Genomic DNA, 18372 nt, shown 5'->3' on the forward strand with positions numbered 1-18372 from the left:
CTTCGGGAGAGGGGCATCTATAGGCTAAAAAAAATGTGGTCACTTGTTTGAGCTACTCATTTCATGACTGGTTCTTAATCGCAGCAAGAGTTTCTGTTATTGCTACGCATGTTTTCCGGCATAATTTTTATTGCTGAAGTGAAAGAATTACAGTTATTACAATCATTTGCAATAACAAGCAATGTGACGATACACTCATAACGTAGTATGCTTAGCAGCATAAAAAACAAGCAAAGCTCTATGAAATCAAAAACAATATTGTTCGATACCCAAACACCCTGCACACTGAACATGCATGGAAAATGCGCTTCTCTTCCTACAGTCCGACAAATTTATTCGCCCCTAATTTCTACCACAATTGAGAAATCAAGCTCAAGAGCGTGATATAGGGATCATTTCCTGATCCCTGAACATATTCGTAGTGACGACTCGAAGTGACATGTAGCAAGGATAGTTAAACAGCTTTCTTCCTTTGGCGCAGGGCCAAATTAGTCAATTTAGGCCCAAGTGTCGAAAAAAGCGAAAGAAAATGGTACAAGAATTTTAGCATTCAATTCGGTTTGATGCCCCTAAAAGTGATAACTACTTCGAGGAAGAAATAACTCAAAATAGTAAAACATAGCAACGAAGGGCAACAACCACATTCCGCAGAAAATACCGAACTGAAAAAAAAGCAAGCGTACTGATGAATGTGACGAGCTTTCTTTTGCATATATGCAGAATGTGAATGATTGAAACTGACATTCGTTAAAAACAAAGCGTAGGTTACATAATTAGACGTGTCTACATCACGTTCACTTAACGTTCAGAGCACTTATAGCCCAAGTTAGAATGAACTTCAGGTTTTCTTTCAAGAGACCCTCTCTTGGGATGTTCTAGAGCTTTTAGTTAGATATACTGAAATTCCCCGTTTCTGCAATGATGCTAGAAAATACTGGTAATCTTTGAAAGCGAAGAACAGATAGACACCTTGCAAGCCAACCAGTACGTTGACAATGCAGTCCACCACCTGTGACGTCACGAAGGTACCCACAAAGGCGACCACCCAAGGAGAGCACATGATCATCGCGAGCCTTACAAAGAGAACAGCATGGTTGCGTTGCTTCGAGCTTCTCACTTCTTCCGCTGCTTTGTCCGGCAGCTCTCCTCGAGCGGAGCCCGCTGCGGAGGACGTCTGTCGAATATATCTCACGGATCTGAAGTAGAAGAACAGGCACAACAGCAGGAGTACCGCCACTGGAATGAGAAAATAGAGGACAAGACTCCAGAAAGTCCCTATCCAGCAGATAGGATTGCCGTAGTTGGGGGACAGGACAGTTCCAGGCAGGGTGCGGTCCACGGTGAAAGCCGCGGCGGTGATGACCAGAGGCAAGCCCCACGAGAATAGTCCGTAGGCAGCCAGCTTGCTGTCGCGAGTGGAGGAGAGCTTTACGGCGGTGATGCTCCTGTAGATGTCGTAGGAAAGGATGCATGTCCAGCAAAATGTGGACAGGAATCCATAGTGTACGAGCACGCCACCCACCACGCATGCCCCTGCTCGAAGATCAGCGCAGTTGGTAACTAGAAATGCGATGCTCGTGAGCAGGAGTGTGAAGGCGAGACAAAGCGTGCACTTGGACGAGAAAGTTCGGGATTTTTTGTATGAACAGAAGACAAGAATCTTGAGCAGGATGCAGGCTATGGACAGAGACATGCAGATCAAGGTGAGGTAGTGCTCCACGTCATAGCGCTTGCTGCGTGGCAGAGACGTCACCAGGTTGTCCACGAATGTTTCTGCAGACGGGTCCTTCACATCCGCCTCCAGCTTCATGTAGCAGCGGCCGTCGTATTCGGCTAAGCAGGAGGGTGTTCTTTTCACGGGTTTAAAGATGGCAGCCAAACTGGGGTCACGAATCCTAATTTCTAACTGGGCCTCTTCAGAGCGTGCTTGACTGCAAGTTAACGAGGATAGGTCAGCCCTGTTGCACATGGCACAGTAGATGTTCTTGAACGTCACTCCAGTATTGTCTTCTACAGGAGCATAGTATATCTCGCATTTTCGCGACAAATATCTAGGCCATTCTTGTGGACATTTCTTTACCGAAGTGCATTCCTTGCATGACCTCAAGTAGTACGCATCGTGCTTGAAGATCTCGTCTGGAATGTCGAGCATTGCATCTTGCCCCCGCTTGTACTGGGTAGTGTTCCAGAATGTGCCGTTGATGGCGTCATTGTTGCAAAGTGCGCAGAAAGCGTTTCTGAAAAAAAAATGAAGAATAAATAAATGCAGGGTTGGGAAGCGACGTCACAAAGTGCTCTCATAAGGATGGCATGCCGTGATTTAAAGGCCTAGCAGGAGCGAACTTAATATTTCCCGTAAAATGGCTATGCTGAATCTAAGAAGCGAAAAGGTATCTTGCTATTTTTTCAGAAGCTTATGGCTGAGGTTTCCATTGTGTCAGAAGGTGATGAATCAGCTTGGGTTTCACTGTTAGTTTCGTAGCAGCCAGCAAGTTTATGGTTGCCGCCGTCTTATTACAGTCGCATTAACTTTAAGGCGAAAGCCTTTAATGGCTCATACTGTCGTCCGTCCGTTAACAAAGCGTGTCACACGCTTTTAACTCGGGAGCTAAAAACGATAGAAGAAAACCAATGGCTGCTTCAGATAGAGGAGGAAAAAAGGAACCTAGAAGCCAAGTTTGATGACTGTAGAATAATTAGTTAATTATAGGCAAAAATTTCAAAATTGCGTCGAAATAGCGCGGACGTCGATATAGCCATGGGAATGGTGTGACGTCACATCTACCGGAAGTTGTTACGGCATAGTGAAAATTGTCACAGAATGGTCGCAAAAACGTGGGATTTGTGTAAAATTAGATAGAAAAATGTGTAATTAAGCGTAATTAACACTTAAAATTCCCGAAAGATGTATAATTTGGGCATCGATACAGCCACGGGAACGGTGTAACGTCACAACCACCGGACGTCGTCACGGCATAGTGTTCTCGGCTTTCGCCTCTCAACCCTTTAGTTCCCAAAGTGTCCTCGCAATTTTTTTTCATATCTCCTTTAAAGAAAACACCGGACGAAGCAAAATACCAGAATTTCTCAAAGAATTATGCAGCCCGCTGCATGCCTCGGACACAGAGATAAGGTGGGCCATCGGCTGTTGTAGTTAGGCTAAATTGAAGACAGAAAAAACTAGTTGGCTTTGACAAGAGAGAAACAGCCCTGGAGAGATACTGAACAAAGCGGACAAACTTCAATAATTTTTCGCCAGAGTATTTGTTACTCGAATTGCGTATACACAGGAAAGAGAACACATAGGCAGAATTTGATTTCCTTAGTTGTCTTTGCATTTACATACGCTTCGTGTCAACGCCTTCCGCTGCCTTTTCGTGCTCCATACGAAATTTTTGCCAGCGTTCCACGCTATGCATCACGTAGCAAACATAATTAATCATTGCAAGAAAATGACAACGTGTTGCGGTGCTTAGGTTGAGATTACAGTTCGGTCTGGTCTCAGAAAATGGCGCTTCCCGTTTTGTGGAGAAACCCCTCTTCAGCCAAAACAAATTAGCGACCCGGACCTCAGACGCCTACATACCTCTCCTTTGAGTAAGGACGCTGATTTTGATCTCTGCTTTCTACTGATTGCGATCTCCCCGCTTTCGACCCTGGCTGACTTTGAAACAAACTCCTTTGAGGGTGAACGTGAGAGTACCATTCGCCGTGTAGATAACAGTGTGTTACCTTCATGACTCTCTTTTAATCCGCGGTAATGCTAATCTGCTCGGGCCCATGTGCGGGCTATAGCCACTAAGGGTTTACATGGGCGGTACAGGTGTCGTTCTTTTTTCTTAGCTGCGGACGAGGACGCGATTTCTGAGATTTTCGTACAAAAGAGTTTCAACCTTTTTTTGTCTTCATTTGCATGTCGGATATGGCAGGTATGGGTAATAAATAGTCAGCAAAGAGATGTTAACCCATCCGAATTCGTTTTATTGGGCCCCAAACAACTGCGATCATTTAAAGGAAAGGAAGGGGCGAGAACTTAACGAGCGTAACAAGCATCAAGTTATCTTTATCGCTAACAAGTTTACAGACACGTAGGGATATCGCACTTCTTTGCTTACTATAGAAACTGATATACAGTCGTCACGCGTCCACGCTGCCACTGACACGCCCAATGCGCACTTCACGTCGCCTACATAATAATCTTAGCTTCCAACGTCTATTCGGTCGAACACTCGCGTTTAATTTTTCTGCTTTGCCACGTGCTATGAAGTGTTGGAATGGCCTTCCGGATTGCATTGCTACCATACGTGACCCATTAATGTTAAAAAACGAATTGACCACCTTCATGCATCCATGATATTGTAGATAAATTGTGTTCGTATGTGTAGTCAAATCCATGCAGTGCCGCTATTTGTTTGCTGTTTTTTTCCTCTGTGTCAATATATTACGGTTTTCTTCAAGTACGGTGTAATAATTTTTTGCAGTCCAATGTATTTAATATTGTTTACTTTTGTTCTTTCCACTTTGTACCATCTTTTGTCTGCTAAATATTGTAACCCCTCCCCTCACACAATGTTCCAAGTGTGGAACCTGTGAGGTATTTGTATAAAGTATAAATAAACCAATAGTCTATGATAGTCTGCTTCAGTGTTCCTTACCTGTATATAACATGGTCGGTGCTCATCACGGGAATACGGTAGAAAACTCCACGGAAGGAGTCCAGTTCGCATCTTTTTCTGACGTCATGGTCAGACCACGTCTGTGGGCATCCAGTGACCATTTTAAGAATGAGAGGGGGAATGTCTCCACGGCGTTCCACTATTACACACGAACTCCGAGACGTTTCGGTTTCTGAAAGTTTCGACAGCTCGACATCCCAGCAGCAGTCTCCGTAGGCTCGGCAGTTCGGCGCACACGAACAAGTAACCACGAAGGTGCCTTCATCGTCGCAGCGGATGAGCTCGTCGGAGCAGCCATGAAAGTTTTTTGGACACTCCATGAGTGTTGAGAAGACATGTTCTGGAAGGTCTTGGTAAGCCTCATGCTGTACTTTCCAGGGCAAACCGCACGAACGGCTGGCACTATTCTGAGCCGTTGATAGTGACGCTGTCACCCAGATTGCAATGATGCACTCCGGCCATGATGTCTGTGCCATCATCTGTGCCATCACAAAACTTGCCTAGCTGGAGCTGCGCGTAAAAGTAAGAAGAAGGCGTAAAGCATTTCAAGAGGAAAAAGAGATTAAAAACAATAAATGCGATTGATGTGGAAAAGAATGAGTTAGAATTAGTGCTGACACCGAAGGGCGCAGCCGCTGTCGCTGAGGGGTTTGCAGCGTGGCGAGCAAGCAGGGTGTCGAACCGGAACCGGAACCGAACCGAAAACCGGAACCGAACCCGAATTTTTGCCCGGAACTGGAGCCGAACCGAACCCGAATTTTTTCCGCCATCTTGGAACTGAACCTGAACCGGAACGAATCGAAGGAACCGTTCCGAACCGGTTCGGGGCACGGTTCTGGCCCACTTTTGCTGCCAACTTGTATTCATTTTCTTTTACCACTGCATATAACGCGCTGTTCTCGCTCATTTAAAAAGCGCCACTGCGGAAACATTAGAACCATTTCGCTAAATTGTCGCTTGCAAAAGAATGAAAAGAACAAAGGCAAATATATTGCCCCATGCATCCCACCAATCTTCGTTATTGGGCTGTCGCTTCATCGAGAACACGGGTGGCCGCTGCACTGCGCAATGGCGCCGCCCATGGAAAAAGTTCCACCATTTGAGCGCTGTCCTGTAGATGACAGCATCTAATTGGGAAGCTGAATAAATAAGTAAGGAAATATGGCACTCATGTACAACTAAGAAAAACAAAATGTTGAATGTGCTCAAAAAAAAAAAAGTCACGCTAATGAATTTCATTTGCCTATTGTTTGACGACGTCGTAATGAGTCGCATTGCACTTGCTTAGTAGTCGTATACGAGGCGACGCAAGCAGATGCAATTTGTTCGACTTAGACGTCAGAGTGGTAAGTCGACGCTGATGGTGGGAAGGCCGCCTTGGGCAGTAATTCGCCTGTCCGTTCTTGAGTTCTATGCAGAAGGGTTGAAATGCGGGCCAGTTGGTATATTGTAAAAGGAAAAAAAAACCAGTCACACAAGACGAGGGACAAGAGGAGTTTAGACGCCACAACGACTGGACTATCAACTGAGGTTTATTAGAAAATACATATTCCGAGCAAGGCCAGCATAGCATGCGCAACAGCATCATCACAAATCACTGAGCATAAGAGACAAGAGACAAGAAATCTATCTTGAACGACCTAAAAAGGCAAATTCTTTTTCGAGTAAGCGCACCGAGGTTGTGCTAATACAATCATGGCCTGACAAACCGATATGATATGCTTGTATCTCCAACTATACCTCGAAGATAATTCCTTTAGTCGATTTCCCACTTCGTCTCCTATCTCGTTTGTCCCTCACGAAAGGCGTGCGAACGATAAAAGGTCGTGAGCTTAGCAGAGATACGAATGAGTATTTTACAAGCCGTTGCAGTGCAATAGTTTGAAAGTATCTCTAAACGAGGTAGCCATGTAAAATACAGTGAAATACCAGTTTTTGAAAAGAGGGAAAAGTCATTTCTAAAGCTGTGAAGCACGAGGAAATTATCTAATTTTTTTTCAAGAAAAATCGGGACAGTGTACACGAAGTGCGCAAGAACCTTTGTGCAGAAGCAACATTCGCTGATGATGTATATAGGCGCCCACGACGCCAAAGTAAAACTGCCTGCGCAAATGTACCACGACATGCACAGTTTTTAGCATCGGCGCTTGGTGCGAGCAAAAGAGCAGTCGGCGCTTGCTGCGTGTCTTTATTTTTGATAGCGACCGAGGGAAACGAAACTGGATTTGATGGCACAAAGGAATAGGTTGATTGGATTCCTGCGCGGCAATTACTGTAGCAGGTCGTCAGCAAATATTCTGTTTGCGCGGAGCTCCCTGCGTGTCTCGTGCACTCGGTTTTTATTTTGTGATGAAAAAAGGGCCGCATTTCCTCACGCTCTAGAACATCAGGAAACGACACATTCGCCGCTTGAGAAACAAACCTGGCATGGCCTTGAGTATGGCTTCTATCCCTCTTGCTGCTAAACACATGATTGTGTCAAGTAAAATGCTAGTTAATAAAGCTGGGACAACTAGCCACCTGATTAAGGATATTTCATAGGAAACAACGTCCAAATCGCGAACAGTTTGAGCCTCATCAATTTTTCTTTTTTAAGCTTCGCACAATTAGGAATTTTTAAACCCGATTACTGGGTCTCCATATGTGTCGGCCTATTTAATGTTCAAATAGATTTCAGGAAAAAACATCCGCAATAAAAAAAAGTAACCCTTGTTTCTTGCCAGGATAGGACATCCCAACAAAAAAAAAAAACATATCGTACTTGCACGGGTTGCGCTGTTTTCTTGATCCAGCGTCCGACGCTACTACTAATTATTCGTCTAGTACTCGTCTTGCATTAATGTACAGATTTTCGTGAGGAACTGTTCCATAATGAAACATTGTTGGAGCAACTAAAATGAAAGAATTAATTAAATTGATGTGATTTTTTAAAGAAACAGGGCAAGCTAAAATTTTTTGAATTGGATTTTTTTATTTTTTCACCATACGAAATTGTCGCTAGTTTTCTGAACGAGACTCACTGTCACACTCGTGTTAGAACAATTTTTTTTATACAAAATGATATTTTTATAAACACAGTTGGTTAATGTTGAATGGTACGGCAAAACAGCGCTGACGGACGGGACGGAAGAAGACGGGACAGACACATGCGCTGCGAACCGTGCCCCATTTTACACACATGGGCGTTATGGAGTTCTTCTATGTTGGGAGAAAATAAGAAAACAGGTATGCTGATTTTCTTCAGGCTTAGAATGATTATTACTTCTTATCTGGCGCCAGCTAAAAGGTACCTAGCGTTTTCTTTTGAGCCAGATTTAGCTCACGCTATCCGACTGCCGTGAAGTGCACTGACTAGATTTGATTTGGTGCGATTTCACGATCATTATAGATTTATTTTTGGCTCTGGGCCTCGAATTGAACAGTTTCTGCAATGACTAACGCCGAAGAATTTGTGCTAGGAGCATTGAATCGGCACTAGTCAGATTATGTTTACCATCATGCTGTTGAATTCTGGCAGTGCCGTCCAGCGCAGGGCCCAGCGCCTGTGTGGAGGTTACCTAGAGTCTACTATAAATTCTTGTTCTTCAAAGCTCTCGCTGTCAGCAGCACACACAGACGAGACGAACGTGCTTACTGATCGCAGCTATAGACTGGTTGAGGAGAAAAAAGAAATGCCTCCACGGAAAGGAAGAAAACGCAAATGAGTATCCCACAGTTTTGTCTGGGAGGGCGCTGCAATATGCGCTTACTTGCATTCAGGCGCTGAAAATATATAATAATATTAACGGATAATCCTGAATGCGTTCATTCCGTCACGTATCTACCAGGCGTCAGCGATCACCACGTCATACATGCCGGCTTCACGATTAAACCGTCCTTACGCGTAACTTCTAAACGAACTATCCGACTGTACGATAAAGGAAACTACACAGCAATAAATAATGAACTTCGCGCATTTTTACCAGTATTTCAATCCAGCTTTCATCAAAGATCCATCCATGATAACTGGTCCTTGTTTAAGAGAAAAATCGAAGATTTGGTCGACAGGTTTATTCCAAACATAAATATACGAAATAACCCTCAAAACCCATGGTTCACAAACACACTCAAACGTCTCGAAAATAAAAAGAAGCGTCTTTTCCGATCAGCCAAGTTGCTTCCTAGTCAGAACGCTTGGAACAAATATTATGCAGCCGAAAAAACTTATTTATCAAGTATTCGTGAAGCCAAACGCACCTTTTTTAACTCCGATCTGCCTAAAATGTTGTCAACTAACCCCCGTAGGTTCTGGCAAGTCATTAACCCCCAGCACACACGCACTGTTTCCCTCACTGATGCTTCGGGTGCAAATGTCTCTGAAACTGAATGCACCAACATGTTCAACACAGCCTTTTCATCCGTGTTTACTAATGAAACAGAGCCGACATTTCCTCCAAACCCCCCAATTATTCAAGATACTATGCCTCCTCTTATATTTTCTTCTGCAGGAATTTTGTCACTAATAGAAAACATTAAAATATCATCCTGTGCTGGAATTGACAATATCAACGCTAAAATACTGATTAATACCAAAGATATATGTTCATCTCTGTTGTGCTTGTTATTCGCTCAGTCACTCTTCACAGGTCAACTGCCCATAGACTGGAAAAAAGGGAAGGTCGTTCCAGTCTACAAATCAGGTAACAAGAACTCGCCGCTTAATTACCGCCCCATCTCTCTAACTAGTATTCCCTGCAAAATCATGGAACACGTCATCTATACCCACATCATGGCATTCCTTGATTCGAATAACTTCTTCCATTCTGCTCAGCACGGATTTCGCCGGGGTTACTCCTGCGAGACCCAACTTGCCACATTCATTCATGACCTGCATGCTAACCTTGATTCTAATCTACAGATTGATATCATTTTTCTAGATTTCGCCAAAGCATTTGATAAAGTACCCCATAAACGCCTGCTGATAAAACTTTCTCGATTAAATTTGCACCCCCATATTTTGAAGTGGATCGAAGAATTTTTGACTAATCGTTCGCAGTTTGTCTCCGTTAACAATAAGAACTCTAACTCACTCCCAGTAACGTCGGGCGTCCCACAGGGATCTGTGCTTGGCCCACTACTGTTTCTTATATACATTAATGATCTGCCTTCAAATGTAACATCTAACATACGCATGTTCGCTGACGACTGTGTACTTTATCGTGCTATTCTTACCACCGCTGACCAATCTTCTCTTCAAAATGATCTTAATGCCGTTCAGGAGTGGTGTAATAAATGGCTAATGGAACTTAACCCACGTAAGTGTAATCTTTTGTCCATTAGCCGTCGCCGTAATCCTTTAACCTTCTCTTACGTAATATCTGAAGTTCCCGTACAACTAGTTCAATCATACAAGTATCTAGGCATAACTATCTCTAGCGATCTTTCTTGGAGCCTGCATGTTACTAATATAATATCGTCAGCAAACAAGACATTAGGTTTCCTAAAGCGCCATCTTCATCATGCTCCCCATCATGTCAAGTTATTAGCTTACAAGTCATTAGTCAGGTCCAAACTAGAATTTGCATCGCCCATCTGGAATCCTCATCAAGCATATCTCATCAATGCCCTCGAATCTGTTCAGAATCGCGCAGCTCGTTTCATTCATTCATCCTACTCTTATGACATCAGTGTTTCGTCCTTAAAAACAGCATCCGGATTATCACCCTTATCGCTCCGCCGTCGCATTGCCAGCATGTCTTTATTTCACAAATTCTTCCACAGCCCTATGCACATCGCACCTTATATTCTTCCACCCGCACGCATATCTCACCGCACCAGCCATCGTCTACAAGTTGCCCGTCCACGATCACGCACCGTCACTTTTTCTAATTCCTTCTTTCCTCGTGCAGCCGCAGACTGGAACGGCCTTCCGAACAACGTTGCCATCATCACTTGCCCAAGTCTTTTCACTGATAACGTAGAAATTTTCCTGTCTTTGTGAATTTGTGCTTTTACTCTTGCCACCCCTTATGTAACACCCCTTTTAAGGGGCCTTTAGGTAATAAAATGAAATGAAATGAAAATATTCCTGATGAATGCAGTTGTTACTTTTAATGACGGCTGTATTACCCACCGGGACATTTTTATGTCATCTGGTGTTTCACCTGGATGACATACTGTCCAGTGGCAGTTTAAGTCCGACTGGCAATTACTACTTCGCTGAAAGTTATACGCAGCACATCACAAAAACGGCGCATAAAAAAGGGCAGCAAATAAATGAGAAAAGTAATGATTGTTGGGATTACTCCCAGGCTACTGGTTGTTGAAATCATACATGAAAATGCATTTGTTGAGGGCAGTTTTGTAATGGAGCTCTCTTTTTCACTTATAGACAATTATCTCGAAACAAATTTTGCAGCATTTGATCCTTTTTCTCAGGAACCGCAAGATCTAGAATCACTATTTTGCCCAGTTTATATAAGAAAGACAAGGGAAAGACTACTGAACCAGAATTATGTTAATTACTGCAGGGTATTTTGTTTCAGAGAATTTTTATTGCCGATTTTGGCCGAAAGATAGCGAGGATCTTGTAAAAAACAAGCCAAAAATGGCAGACAGATATTTATTCTGGTTCAGCAAAAAGTAATAAAAAGCTAATTACAATGATACTAGTGTCACTGCTGTAACCCTGGTAGATGCCCAGAAAAAGGGTCTCAAAACGTATATAAAAATACATGGCAGGTACAGGGCCTAACCTGTCCATTAAGTGCCCGAAAGGAGTAGCAGGAAGCATTGTATTGTTTTCACTTGCTTTTGGCGCGTGACAACTCTAGTCGGTTATTATGTGCCAAAGAAAACAATCACAATTATATTTTGCCCATCCTACTGCACGAGGGGGTACCCAAAAGAAACCAGACTAAATTTTTTGGTCGGCAAAGCTTCTGTGGTACCGCGTTTTGCCACTAGGAGCGCATAGAACGAACATTCCAGAGTCAGTAAGCCGAGTGGCGTCGTTGAAGGAGGTCAGACTAGTTTAGGCAGAGTTTTAGAGTGACGACTGTTTTGTGTGAATGTCGTTTTTGCAATCGGTGATTTTCGTGAACAGCGGGCGCCGGTGAAATTCTGATTTTTGCTCGGAAAAAGTTGAATGGAAACTCTTGAAATATTAAGAATGACGTACAAGGACGATGCTATGGGGACAACTCAAGTGTTCCTGAATCGAATCCTGAATCAAAGCAATAATCATGCCAATGGAAAACTTCAAATTCACCTCGCCTCAGGAAAGCTTGTCAGGTGGAACCAAACCTCAAAACAATGCTGATTTGTTTTTTCGACGTGAGAGGAGTCGTCCATTGAGAATTTCTTTCGCAGGGTGATACAGATAGCCAGGCTTTCTACTTGGATGTTTTGAAAAGATTTGGCAACAGTGTGCGGTGGAAGCGGCCAGATTTGTGGCGGTCGAGTGACTGGTTTTTCCATCATGGCAATGCCCCTGCTCACACAGCCCTGTCTCTACGACAATTTTGGACCGAAAAGGGCATGACCCCTATTCCTCAACCCTCATACTCTCCCGACCTTGCCCCGTGCTACTTTCTTTGTTTCCTAGAATGAAAAAATAGGTGAATGGAAAGCGTTTCGCTGATGTTGCTGAGGTGAAGAAAAAAACGACGGAGGCACTGTCAAGCATCACAAAAGATGAATTTAAACAATGTTTTGAAAAATGGAATGAAAGATTCGACAAGAGTATCATTGCAAGTGGGGAATACTTTGAAGGAGATTGAAGGTCTGTGCTTAAAATGTGAACAAATAAGTTCAAACAAAAATAAGTCCGGTTTCTTTTGGGTACCCCCTTGTAATTGTCGGTCACTCATTATACACGTTTTGCTGCGGTCTGCACAATCAAGTGGGCCCCGTCACATCTGACTGTACAAAACAATAGACACACTACTTTATGAATATTTAACTTTTATAATAGAAAGGAACTAGAAATAAAACTCAGTATTAAAAAGTGTAGTAAAAAAAGCACCCCACGTTTTTTTTTTTCGGAACCGTTTGAACCCGTTTGAACCGGTTCGGGCTGGGTCGAACCGGTTCGAACCGGAACGGAATGTGTCTCCGGAGCCGAAACCGAACCCGAACCCGAAAGGCGTGAACCCGAACCCGAACCGAACCCGAAAAAATTCCGGTTCGACACCCTGCGAGCAAGTCACGTGACCTAGTCCGCCAATCAGAGGGTGACACGCCGTACCACCTCTTCACTCTCCCACATCCGGGACCCGTCGCCTCCCACTCTCTATTCGCGTTCCCTATCCCTCCTTTCTCCTGCAAGCGAAGGTGAGGATTTCTCTCTCTCCCCACTTTTCCTCCCGCCAACAGAGGCTTCAGACGGAGAAGTGGAGGGACGGACGCACAGATTTCTACAAAATGGGCTTTTTTGCCAACGAATTAGAAGAGAAGGATGTGATTTACTCGTGCAAAGAGCTGTTTATGATACAAAAACTTGTACGACAGCCACCCGGCGCTAAAATAGCACGACAGGAAGTTGAGGACGCACTAAGAATTCTTCGCGGTACTACCGGACAAAGGTGATGGGTAAGTTTACACAGCGGTGTAAGTACACGCGTGGGGGCATTGGTTAAAATGCTGCTGCTTTATGGGGAGCAAGTAACATTAAACTGTTAATTGGTGCTCGAAGTTGCGCCCCTTGTTTGAAATGCTGCGAGGATGTTTATGATGACTTGCACTGTTTACTGAATCTCATTTAAAACCTCAGCAAGCTTTGCAAACCTTGGAAAGCTTAGATGGGACCCCAGAAAATTAGGTGGACGGACGAGATAAATATCTAAGTCTGCGGGGATACATTGGCCGCAGCTGGCAAAGGACAGAGTTAAGGGAAGATACATGGGAGAGGCATTTGCCTTGAAGTGGGCGTAGAGAGGCTGATGATGATAATGATATAAAATCTTGAGTCGACAATGGGGCCGGAATAGGAATTTTTTAACCGAAAAGAAAATGTGCTAGGGGTCTAACTACGTTAAACCGAGTAGAAGTGCGAAAGCATGTGTTTATTCTTCAACTGGAGCGAACACTTAAGCTAGGCCTTAAGGGCATGAGACGATAGCTTTAGTAGGTCAATGTCCATGTTTGCAGAAATGGTTATTTTCTATTTAACACTCGTAGATCGCGGCGAGTCCTCATACCACTATATACCTGCGCAGTGGCGCAGAGGTTAAGCGATGCGCCACTGCACTGGCACGTGGCTGTTTCTATCACAGCCAATGGTAGGGATTACTGTTCGACCCATGTTGCTCTTCCTGAGCACCCTCTCGCGACCAATCATTACTTTACTGCCACCTGCTTCCCCTTGGCTACAGTTGAATCGACGCTCTCCGGAACTTACCCGAGTTGCTTGGGTAAGCTCAGGGGGGGGGGGGGGGGGGGGGGGGGGGGGCAGCCTGGGTCTCAAGCCAAACACTTTCGATGGTAGAAGCGGCCATATCGCAGGGCAGTGGCGCATCGCTTAACCGCTGCACAACTGCGCCAGGAGGAGTTGTGTGAGGACTCCCAGGCATCTATGTATGTAAAGGTGTAAAGGAGAGAATTACCACTTCCACATGTATGTGCATTAACCGATTATCGCTATCCGAACAGCCGCCATTCGTGAACACTAAATCTGAACACCGGAACCGATGTGCTTGATCATCTAATTCACATTTCCCCTTACTGCGCAAATCGACAATAATTTTTACTGCTCCCTCCCTGTGCCGTGGGCTCACCGAGGAATAAAGTACACCGGGCAATAAGAACATACGGGCGCTTCGTCCCCTCCTTCTGCCTTGTGTTCTGTTGTTTTTTTTCGCGCCTGTAACCAGAGATGAACAGTTACCAACTTGCCCAGAAAGATGTTCTTTTAAGAACATACGCATTTGGCTACACTTGACCACCTGTTCTTCGAACGTCTCTGCATTCCTGCTGTCCTGACTGGGCGTCGTTTCTTTCGTAATCAACGGGTTACAGTCGAAACCCGAAGCACATACACCGGCCAGATTCGTGACAGGAGTGTATAGCTATACCGACCAGTGAAATATCTCTTACATCATCATCATCAGTCTTACTACGCCCACTGCAGGCAAAGGCCTCTCCCGTGTCTCTCCAATTGACCCTTTTTTTGGGCTTGTTGAAGACATTCTAGGATTTCCGGTTGGCAAAGTGATCAGTTTATCTCAACCAGCTTGTTCGCAAATAGCCTGTATGCCGACCTGCGTTTAGGATAAGGTAGCGATGCCTGACGCAGGAAACCAAATCACTTACCTCATTCGCTTGGCTCTTGGCTTGGGTGTCGCTTCCCTTGGTCTGCACTTGTTCTGCAGCTGCGTTCGTTGAGGCGTCCAGTGCATACACTACAACTGCCAATAGAAAGGAAATTCACAGGAAGAGAACGCGCGGGAAAAAAATCATATCTGGCCGGAGAAATGCAATGCTCGAGATAAATAAAAAGACGAGTTTCACACGAGGTAAGGGCAAGAGAAGCCAAGACACACGCTAAAGGAAGAAATTCAGCGTGAATGAATAAATAGATTCAATAAATGGATCCAACATGCTGACCAGGCAGAAAACCACACCTTTTCGAAGCCTTTTTAAGCTCGACCAGAACCGCTGCTCACTAACAGTTGTCCTCCTCTTGCCTTTCTCCAAGGCACGGAATCACGCTGACCTAAACGCCCGGCAAGCAAAGGTGAAAGAGAGACACGAGTGCCGGAAAACCCGGGACAGATTCACGCTGCGTCCGTGAAGAGCGTGCGCGAACCATTCTCAGGGCAACAAGATTAGAGCCGCGGAACTCAGCCTTGACTGACACACGTGACACCTGACATTCGGTGGTTCACGAGTCCATAGATCGAGTCTGTCCCAAGCTGCGCAATCATCGAGACGTCTTGGCGTCTGTGGATCCCAAGACTCTGCAGCTATCAGGTCCTTATCACTCGATACTCTAAAACACTTAGTTTCTTCGCCTTTCCACGACCTTTGAGAATGGCTGTAATCGAAGTTACTTAGCCGGCGGGGGGGGGGGGGGGGGGGGGGGGGGGGGGGGGGGGGGGGGGGGGGGGTAGCTGTGGTTGGCAAAGCTGAGCTACAAGGCTAATTGTTAGCCAAGAGCTAACCAAACCTAGACCACTGAAATCTTCAGCCTGCCAAAGTTGTCTGTTATTGCCTTTAATGTTTGCCCCTTATATCTTCAACGCATTTGCCCCAGTATATTAACAACGCAACTATCCGTATTGTCGCCTTGGCTTAGTGCTATGCTAATGATGTCGTCCTCCTTTGTTGTGACAGAAAAAGTGTACTGGAGGCATTGCATTTGACAGAACGGTTTTGCGAGATATCAGGTGCGTCTGTTAATTTAGATAAATCCAAGGGATTTTGGTTGGATCACTGGGGTGCGAGGCCAAGTCATTTGGTGGCATAAGATGGGACTGCGGCGCCCCTTAGTACTGAGGTTTTCCTCTGCAGCAAATTGCTAACAGTGAATCCTACTGGGATTCACAGATAATGTCCATGAGGCCAAAAACGCAAGCTTGGATGGGTAGAGAACTGTAATTGTTGGCTCGGGCTCAACTCTGCAACATTTTTTATTTTCCAAACTTGCCTCTTTCCTGCAGGTTCCGCATTGTGTCAGGAAGGAAGTGCAGGTGATGCACAGAAAATTCGCTACTTTCGTATCGCGCTCACAATGGGAGCCTATGCTTCTTGACAACCTGTTTCTTTTGTCTCTAGAGTCTTGTGGAATTCCTGCACCAGCTTGTTTCGTGTTTTTTTTTTTTAATCGGCGAACCGTTCTTTTTTAGTGCCTGTTCTTATTAGGCGTCTTAATGCTCATTTCCCTTTTCTGTTCGCACCGATTGCACAGAGCCGTAATGGGCCTTTATGGGCTTCCTTAGAGAAGTTGCTGACATTTTCAATTCCCTCACTGTACGCTTTTCTTTGGATTATCTGTATAGCCTCTTCAGAAAGCAGATTACTCAGCTACGTACTGGCATTTGTTTCCTCTACCGTTGTATCGGAAAAGTTTTCTGGAGTTTCTTGACGCCAGTGTTTTAACACGAGTTAAGCGAATGCGCATATCATCTGCTGCTAAAATGTTATTCTCTAAACTTCACACATCGAAGCTGCCTATCAAAGCATACCTTCACGCTGAGGAGATATTTATGCCATGGACGGTGAATTTCCGCCTGTGCAATACGCCAGAAACCACTGACCATTGGTTTATTCTCTGCAGTCATGCTGTGCTCTTCTGGGACATATTACAGCGAATGCTCAAGAAGGACGTTGCAATTACGCCATACAGTATCAGTTTCTTGCCTGTTGAGAAAGACAGTGTTGTGCCATGTGATCTATTTATGCTGATGGAACCATATAGTCTCTGGAAGGGCCGTATGATGGACCGCCACGCCGAATCACTGCGGTCATCGATCTCTTTGTTCCGTGAGCAGTGCGCTGGTGCGAGGAGTAAATGTTGTCCAGGAAGAGCCGCCTACGTGGCTCCTCTGTCTGGATGCCTGTGTGTGCCTCCCAGAAATTTGATGTTTCGAAAGTTGGGGACCTGCGGGAGTGTGGTGGGCTCGTATTACTCCGTCTGGTGTTTCGTGGCATGACCACATTCAGATTTTCATTCTTGGCAGTTTTAAAATGCAATAAAGAAAAAAAAACTGCGACGTTAGCCTAGGGCTCCTGTGCAGCGGCCTTTGGAGCTGATCTGCTAACGGCGCGCGGGTTGGACTCCAGGATGTGGGTATTGATATGATTTCTTTTATAACTTGACATGGAATCGCTGTTGCTAGGCAACGGCACAATTAAAAAGAGAACAAGATCCAAAAATGACAAGGTTCTTGGTCGGTGTAGGTGAGCGTATTAGTGCTTTCGCACTAACAGTTTTGTGTCAAAAATATGAGAACGCCGACGATGTGACCGTTCTAAATGCCAGTGAGCAGTACGGCTCAACGAAAAGATTCATGCACTATTACAATGAGCAATACTGAGTCGTGTTCTATGTTGACGACCACGCAAAAGTCGTCATGGTGACACGAACTGTCGCATGCGCTGTCGACCTATACGTGCCGAGGTAATCAACAAAGGAAGACTGCAAAAGGCTTTTGTCGAACCTTGCAATATGTATCCAATACCTGAGTACCCTGTTAAATCTTTCGAATGCGCCGATTCTGTGCTAGTAGCCGACTTAGGAACAATGATTTGTAATACTCCTCTCACTAAAGAAATCCTTAAGCATTCAAGACTTGAGCTGTGGTGCGTTGTCCATTAAAATTGCATCCGAAAAATTCTCGCGGCTAAACACTTCTCCCAGAAAATCTGAAATAGTATGCCACGTGATTGTTGATGCAAATGCAAATGCTGGCCAGTTCGAGTGGTAGTCGAACAATAGTATTATGTATCTGCAGTTCAATGGTGCCCTCTCAAGCGGCCCTTCTTCCATGGTCTTTCTGGTAATGTCATGGTTCCAACGGTGCGTACTACGGCTTAGCAAACTTGTCAAGAGCCTGAAAATTGTGACATTGACAGATAACTACATCAGCTTGTTTGACAGCAGCGTCTACTTTTGAAAGCAATAGGTACGAGCCGTATGGCTGAGCTTGAGTGGATGTCAATGAGTAATTACTCCCTTATTACAAATACGCCTTATATGGGGGTAAAAAGAGAGCTG

General features: G+C 44.7%; 1 pseudogene across 1 annotated transcript; it reads right to left on the reverse strand.

Annotated features, from left to right (window-relative positions):
• Nucleotides 1-888: 888 nt before the first annotated feature.
• On the reverse strand, nucleotides 889-15057 carry LOC149336465 (uncharacterized; annotated as a pseudogene). The gene is made up of 3 exons (XR_016284514.1): nucleotides 14967-15057; nucleotides 4656-5186; nucleotides 889-2237 (listed from the first exon to the last, which is right to left on the reverse strand). The product of XR_016284514.1 is annotated as an uncharacterized LOC149336465 (transcript).
• Between the last annotated feature and the right edge of the window lie 3315 nt (nucleotides 15058-18372).

This window comes from Amblyomma mixtum, chromosome 7 (genome assembly GCF_055824585.1).
Source record: "Amblyomma mixtum isolate Tamu chromosome 7, ASM5582458v1, whole genome shotgun sequence".
Classification (NCBI taxonomy): domain Eukaryota; kingdom Metazoa; phylum Arthropoda; class Arachnida; order Ixodida; family Ixodidae; genus Amblyomma; species Amblyomma mixtum.